This window comes from Dipodomys merriami, unplaced genomic scaffold, assembly GCF_024711535.1.
Source record: "Dipodomys merriami isolate MVZ:Mamm:240054 unplaced genomic scaffold, mDipMer1.0.p SCAF_2, whole genome shotgun sequence".
Lineage (NCBI taxonomy): Eukaryota > Metazoa > Chordata > Mammalia > Rodentia > Heteromyidae > Dipodomys > Dipodomys merriami.
This window is the reverse complement of record NW_027203381.1, coordinates 44,321,470-44,329,806: the sequence shown is the minus strand read 5'-3', so window position 1 is coordinate 44,329,806 and position 8,337 is coordinate 44,321,470.

The following is an 8,337-nucleotide window of genomic DNA, read 5'->3' as shown; positions in this document are numbered from 1 at the left end:
TGGCTCATGCCTGTAATCCTAGCTACTCAGGAGGCTGAGATCTGAGGATCACAGTTCAAAGCCAGCCTGGACAGGAAACTCTGTGAGACGCTTATCTCCAATTAACCACCAAAACATCAGAAGTGACGCTGTGGCTCAAGTGGTAGAGTGCTCACCTTGAGCTTTAGCTCAGGGACAGTTCCTAGGCTCAGAGTTCAAGCCCTTTGACTGACCAAAAAGAAAAAAGTTTTAAGTTTTTTTTTTCCTTGAAGTTTAAAAATTCTTTTTCAATGAAAAAAAATTAAAATGTATACTGTAGGGTACAATGTGATGTCTTGATTTATGTATAAACAGAAATGATTGGATTGGGTAACTTCTCAGGGTGTTCTAGATTGTATAGTTTACAGTACATATCAGCTGGGGAGAAATGTTTACTAATGTACACAAAGTATTCCTCGATGATAGGATTACACACAGGTAAACTTTTCATGTGGCTCACACCTGAAATCCTAGTTATTCAGGAGGCTGAGATTTGAAGATCACACTTCAAAGCCAGCCTGGGCAGATGAATCTATGAGACTCTCCAGTTTAACCAGCAAACAGCCAGAAGTGGAGGTATAGCTCAAGTGATAGAATACCAGCCTTGAGCAAAAAAGCCAAGTGAGAGTGTAAGGCCTTCAATTAAGCCCCAGTAACCGCCCCCCTCCGCCCCCCGCCCCAAGATTTGAGTATACCTGTGTAGACATCATAGCTTGGCCTCATATTCTGACACCTCTGGTGGATGCTTGAAACCATTGCTAATTTAAAAAATCCTACCTCTAATTGCTTTTCCTAAGTACAAATATAGCTCTTCCTGGATGCTAATGAAGTAATGGCCATAATATCTGTAGTTTGGGGTTGACAGCAAAAGAAGCATGAATTTCTTTTTCCTTCTTGGTTTCACAGATTTCTTACCCTAGATATTAGCAACTTTACCATAGGATGTGTGTGTGTGTGTGTGTGTGTGTGTGTGTGTGTGTGTGTGTGTGTGTGCATGTGTGCCTGTGCGCCTGTGCCCTTGCCCCAGGCTTGGGGCTTGAACTTGGGACTTGGGCATAGTCCCTAAACTTTCTTGCTCGAGGCTAGTGCTCTACCACTTGAACCACAGCTGCACTTCTGGCTTTTTTGGTGTTTAATTGTAGATAAGAATCTCAGGTACTTTCTTGCCCAGGGTGGCTTTGAACTACGATCCTTAGATCTCAGCCTCCAGAGTAGCTAGAATTACAGGCATGAGCCACTGTCACCATAGGATTTTTGTTCTTACCTTATTGAGAATGCTCACCTTTTTCATTCAAAGGAAGCACTTTATAACTACTTTCTGATATATTCTAATGGCTACCTCTACGATTATGTCTTGGGACCATTGAGTTGCCTACTTAAAATACACTCTACTTATCACCAGTTGATCCAAGAACCAAGATGGCCACTAGGTGACGGTTAGGAGGATAGCAGATCCCAAGTGGATACAATAAATGACTGATACACCAGGTATGATGTACTTATGAGTGTGTCTCACAATTCTACTCAGAATAACACAGAATTTATAACTTAGGAGATTCTGATTTCTGGGATTTTTCCATTTATTTGTTTCAGACCTTGACTAATCATCAACTAAAACCTGGGAAGGAAAACTGCAGATCAAGTGGGATTGTAGTACACATTGGCTTTTCATTGACTCATTAGAACAAATTAAATTTCACAATAAAAATCACTAGAAAGACCTTTATAGCAACAGAACATTGATGCTCAAACAAGTTCAAATGTGAACATGTTCAAGTTTCATTGGTTATATTTATAAAGATAATAGTATAGAATATTTTGAGAGAGAGGGAAAAAGACTAAAGAACAATCTCACCATGCTTCTTGAGGTACCGGATTATCTCCTTTTAGTCTTTCTAGAGTTTAATTCTCTTTACTCTCTGTTCTTAGTTAAATGTCTAAATCGAACCATAGTTTTCCTAAAGCTGAGTAAATTTCCACCATGGGGTTTGAGTCATTTGTAATTTATACACACAGGACTTCCAAGGTTGTACAGGCAAATGTTGTCTACAAAACATTTCACATAAAAATCCCATTTCCTTGACCTTTGCTTCAGTCCGAGTAAGACTTACTATTCTTGTTCATGGGCTTATCAAGCTTCCCTGAATTGCTAGCTGTGTTACAATGACCACCAGCTCCAAATCACTGCTCTTCATTTGCTCACAAAGCATTTGCTCAATAGTTTCCCTTCTCAGACTGAATCATAAAACTGCCTCCAAGGCAGTCTATTTTTAATTACAGGTCATGATTTTTTTTTAGAGGTCAAGAATTGACACATTCTAGTAATCAGCATAATGGGATCTAAAACTCTATCTCTAAACATTACTCTTTTGCTCTCTGGCCACTCTCCAGAGATATGCTTTCATTTCTGGCTTGATGAGATAGAATTCTTACCTTCCTCCAATATTCTCAGACCTATTAGTCAGGGGGGCTTAGCTTCCTGTAAGCTGAACCAAATTTATGTTAAATTTTAGTTGAAAAATTGGCCTGGGTAACAATATGATTTTTACAGAACTTTGTATCTAAAGAGTACAACTCTTCTTATAGTTAGTACTCTGGAAAGACTGATTAATTCCTAATATTGTACTCGAGCAGAATAACAGTGGTTGAAAATTATTCAGGGAAGTGTTTTCCCAAACTCATCTATACATAATAACCACCAAGAGATCTTTGAAAAGTTCCCAATCCTGGGCCACAATATTCTGTTAAGCTTTCTACATAGTTTCTAAAACAATGATTTAAACTGGGCATGGTGACTCATGCCTGTAATCCCAGCACAGAGGATGAAGCAAGAGGATTCAGAATCCAGGCCAGCCTGAGTTACAGAAAAAGACCTCGTCTTAAAACAAATAAAGCAAAGTAAAACACTCCATTGATTTAGTGTTTCAAATGAACTACGGTAAAACTAGTAATAGTGGAATATTTTCCAATATTATCTTCCTCTAAACAACAACAATTAAGTTTAAACACTTTTTTCAATCGTGTGTGTGTGTGTGTGTGTGTGCACGTGCATGCACGCACCAATACTGGAGCTTGTACTCAGGGCCTGCATGTTGGCCCAGAGCTCTTTTGCTCAAGACTGACATTCTACCATTTGAGCCATAGCTCCACTTCGGCCGTTGGTGGTTAACTGGCACTGAGTGTCAGGGACTTTCCTATCTGCCGTTGGTTTCAAACTAAGATTCTCATATCACAGCTTCATGAGTAGCTAGGATTACATATGTGAGCCACTGGCTCCCAGCAAAAGATTTAACAAAGAATTAGTAGAGGCTTGGTCACTAAAACCAGGCAGAAACTGGAAGGCTGTCTTCCCTTCAAGAAGACAAGTTTGTGTTCATCATCCTCACTCCTCAGACAGCTAGGCATGGCTGTAATCTGTAGCTTGTGGCTTGAGACACAGTAGGGCTTGGTTGGACAGAGCGGAAGGCAGGGAAGTTAACAGGAATGTTTTAGAAAGGATGGAGCTGCAGAAGAAGGGAATCTCAATTTGTGCCAGGGAAGCCCCACCAATGGCCAGTGTTAGCAGTAGGAACTGTTTAAGCAGAGATTGTAGGACTTTTCACAAGAGAAGAACAAGTGTGAAGTTTCAGTTTAGTCAAATGAACTTCCTGAAGACAAACAAGCAAACAAAACCCCAATAACAATAACAAAAAACCTTTTAGGAGAAATGTAGCAGAATCCAGTTTTTTTGTTGTTCTTTTTTTCTTTTGGTAATACTGGGGCTTTGAACTTGCCAGGTAAGCCCTCTACCACTTAAGCCATACTGCCTTTATTTGACAGTGCTAATTTTTCAGATAGGATATTCCACTTTTTGTTTGTGCTGGTCTTGGTATCAGTCTTCCTATCTCTACTTCCCATGTAACTGGGATTACAGACTTGAAATGAATGTCTAACTTGTTTTTTGAGATAGGGTCTCATTTTGTTGCCCAGGTTGGCCTTAAACTGCAATCCTATTTCTGGCTCTCAAGTAACTGAGATCCAGAATTTGGTCTTTATTATAAATATACCATCCATAATGTCCAGTGAACAGCAAAACAACCACCACCACCACATTGGTTCAAAAACAACTGAAAATGTAATGACCAGAAACTGATGAAGTCAAGTTATAATAAGCAAGCAGTACTATAAACAGCTTGTAATTGCTAAAATTAGTTTATAATTGTAAATAGCTTCTAATTGACCTATATAAATAACATAATTTATCCTAATTATTAAACCAATGAAGAATCTCCGCAGAGAAGAAATGATAAGAAGAATAAAATGGGGTGTTGAAGATGTAGCTTAGTGGTAAAGCTCTTGCAAACATACAAAAAGCTATGTCTTCTAACCCAGCACCCATTACAAGCCAGCACTAGAAAAAAAAAAAAATTAAAAGCCTCAAATGGGAATCTACATATGAAAAGTACAATAACTGACATGAAAATTTCTTGGATATAAAAGTTCATGAAAGAGAGTAGAAGAATTTATGAAAGAGAGTAGAAGACAGTGAATTGGAACTAAATTAGACGTTATTGAAAAGCAAGAGTGAAGAAACAGCATCACAGAGATATAAGACAACCTAAAAATACAACTTAGAGACTCCTGGATAAGATAAACACAAAGAAAACATGGCTGGAGAGAGACATCACATACAACAGAACCAAGTGACAGTTGGTAGCTCATCCGAAACCAGAGGGCTGAGACAATATTGGCCTTTTCCAAAAAGAAATGATCGGGGCTGGGAAGGTGGCTCAGTGGTAGAGCGCTTGCCTTGCATGTCTGAGGCCCTGGGTTCGATTCCTCAGCACCACATAAGCAAAAAGAAAAAAGCCGGAAGTGGCACTGCCGCTCAAGTGGTAGAGCTCTAGCCTTGAGCTGAAGAGCTCAGGGACCAGCGCCCAGGCCCAGAGTTCAGACCCCACGACCAGACACACCCCCCCCAAAAAAAAATTGGGAGTAGAGGGCTTATAAATTCAGGGCAGGTATTCTTATCACTAAGCAGGTATTCTACCGCTAAGCCAAGTACTAAGCAGGTACTCCACTAATTGAGCCATGCCTCTATCCCTTTTTGCTTCAGTTATTTCTCAAAGAGGACCTCATTTTTGCCTGGGCTAGCCTGGACCATGGTCCTCCTATTTATACCTTCTGAATATTTAGAATGACAGATGGGCATGACTACACCCAGTTGATTGGTTGAAAAAGGATCTCACTTTTTTGCTGGCTTCAAATCATTAGTCCTCCTGATCATTTCCTTCTGCATACTGGGATTACAGAAATGAGCCAATGTGCCTGACCAATAGTACAATTCTTTTTTTTTTTTTTTTTTTTTGGTCGGTCCTGAGCCTCAACTCTGGGCCTGGGCTATCCCTCAGCTCTTCAGCCCTTAGGCTAATGCTCTACCACTTGAGCCACAGTGCCGCTTCTGGCTTTTTTTCTGCTTATGGGTGCTGAGGAATCCAACTCATGCCTCATGTATGCAAGGCAAGCACTCTACCACTGAGCCACCTTCCCAGCCCCAACAGTACAATTCTTTTTTTTTTCCTTGGGTGGGGAGCAGTCATGGGGCTTGAACTCTGGACCTGGGTACTGTCCCTTAGCTCTTCAGCTCAAGGCCAGCGCTCTATCACTTGAGCCACAGTGCCACTTCTGGTTTTCGGAGGGGTTTATAAGAGATAAGAGTCTCCCAAACTTTTCCTGCCTGGGCTGACTCAGCCTCCTGAGTAGTTAGGATTACAGGCGTGAGCCACTGGCACCCAGCCCAACAGTACAATTCTTAAGGAAATTCTCCCAGAGAAAATGACACTATTTTTCACTGGGCTTTGTGAGATGTAATGAAGAGCACTAGAAATTGTACATACATACATACATATATATATACATACATACATACACATACGTACAAATACCATGTTATATATATTACACGTATACCACATATATGAATGTTATTCTCTTGTTTATAAGACATGAGCCTGTTCTGAGAACAAAAAAATGCAAATTGTATTATTGGATTTATCATGCACATGGCTGTAATATATATGAAAAATAAAGATTAGTGGAGCTATACCGTTGTCAAGTTTTACATTTAATATGAAGTTATGTAACAACAGATTGTAACATATTAGATGTATGTTGTAATCACTATAATTAAAAAAAAATTACAACAAAAACAGCTAGGCTCATCTGTAATTCCAATACTTAGGAGACCAACATAAAATAATTCTAAATTTGAAGCCAGCCTGAGCTACAGAGGAAGACCCTGTCTAAAGCAAATAAATAAATAAATAAATAATTGGCTATATAGCTTAGAAGCCAACAGAAAATGATCTCTAATAAATATTCAGCTACCATGAAAAGAGAAAGAAAAAATTAGTAAACTGAATTAAAACACGTGAATAGACACGTAACATATAAAGTGACCAAACCCAGAGAAAAAGGCAGAGATCATTAGACCTGATAGAAAGGAATACCTAACTAAAGATCTGTGATTATTTTAAACACAAAAGCACAAGTAGGTTAAAAGTAAACAAGAGTTGGACGCTGGTGGCTCATGCCTGTAATCCTACGTACTCAGGAGGCTAAGATCTGAGGGTTGGGTTTGAAGCCAGCCTGGGCAGGAAAGTCTGTGAGACTCTTATCTCCAATAAACTCAAAAAAGCTGGAAGTGGCTCTGTGGCTCAAGCGGTAGGGCCCTAGCCTTGAGCAAAAGCAGCTCAGTGATGGTGCCCAGGCCCAGAGTTCAAGCCCCAGGACTGGAGGGGACGGGGTATACTATGGAGATAGCATAAAAACCATTTTGGGCTTTGATAAAGTATTGTTTTCCTTTGAGATAGCATCTGAGTATGTAACCCAGGCTAGCCTTGAACTCCCAATCCTCCTACTTTACCTCCTGAGGGCTGGAATTACAGATATGTACCAGCACACAGGCTGATATGACTAGCTTTCCAATTTATCTTTTGAGTTAATTTCCCTGTCTTAAAAATACTGGCTTGGAAGTGGTGCTGTGGCTCAAGCGGTAGAGCACTCGCCTTGAGCTGAAGAGCGCAGGGACAGCACCCAAGCCCAGAGTTCAAGCCCCATGACCGACCAAAAAAAAAAAAAAAAGAAAGAAAAATAATGGCTTATGGGCTAGGAAGGTGGCTCAGTGGTAGAGTGCTTGCCTCTTATGCATGAGGCCCTGGGCTGGATTCCTCAGCACCACATAAACAGAAAAAAAGGCCAGAAGTGGCGCTGTGGCTCAAGTGGTAGCATGCTAGCCTTGAGCTGAAGAGCTCAGGGACAGTGCTCAGGCCTAGATTTCAAGCCCCATGACTGACCAAAAAAAAAAAAAAAGGCTTATATTTATTATCTATCACCTCTTAATAACTAGAATCCGTTCTTAATCTTGAAAAAATTACCTAAGGCCAACACTACTCAGACTTTTTTTAAGCTTTATGTTTCATTTTTTCTTTTATTGCTTGAGCCCCAAACTGTGGGACTTAAGATATTCAACGTAGGCAAGCACTTTTCTAAGGATGTGCTATATCCCTGGCCCAACTTTTGAGATGTTTCTCCCCCTTGTAGTATGATTAATACCATAACATGGGAAAGCTGCCAGGAACTGTTGGTCTCCATTTGTACTACAACATATTTATGGCTTCTAACCCAGCTATTAAAGAAATGGTTCTTCTGGGTATCAGTGGCAAGCACCTGTAAGCTTAGCTACTTAGAAGACTAAGATCTGAGGCTCTCGGTTCAAAGCCAGTCCAGAAAGGAAAGTCTGTGAGATTCTAATTCTCATTTAACCACCAAAAAGCTGGAAGTAAAGCTGTATGTAGCTCAAGTGGTACAGCTTCTGGCTTTAGCAGAAGAAGCTAAGGGACAGAGACCAGGTCCTGTGTTGAAGCTCAAATCGGGAGGGGTGGGGTGAGGGGAAAGCAACAATTTAAAATCCTTTCTGTGTTATTTGTAGTAGTTTTGTTCTTTTTATATGGCACCACCCAAGCTGATGAGACCTTCCAATAGTACCCTGCTGATTGTAAAATACAACCCTTGGGGCTGGGAAGGTGACTCAGTGGTAGAATGCTTGCCTCGCATGCATGAGGTCTTGGGTTTGATTCCTTAGCACCAAACAGAAAAAGCTGGAAGTGGCACTCTGGCTCAAGAGCTAGAGCTCTAGCCTTGAGCTAGAGCTCAGGGACAGTGCACAGGCCCTGAGTTCAAGCCTCCAGACTGGCAAAAAAATAAGTACATAAAATACAAAACATTTGCATTTTTTCCTTTTTACAGTAGAGTCTTCCTATAAAGGTTTAAAAATGGTGC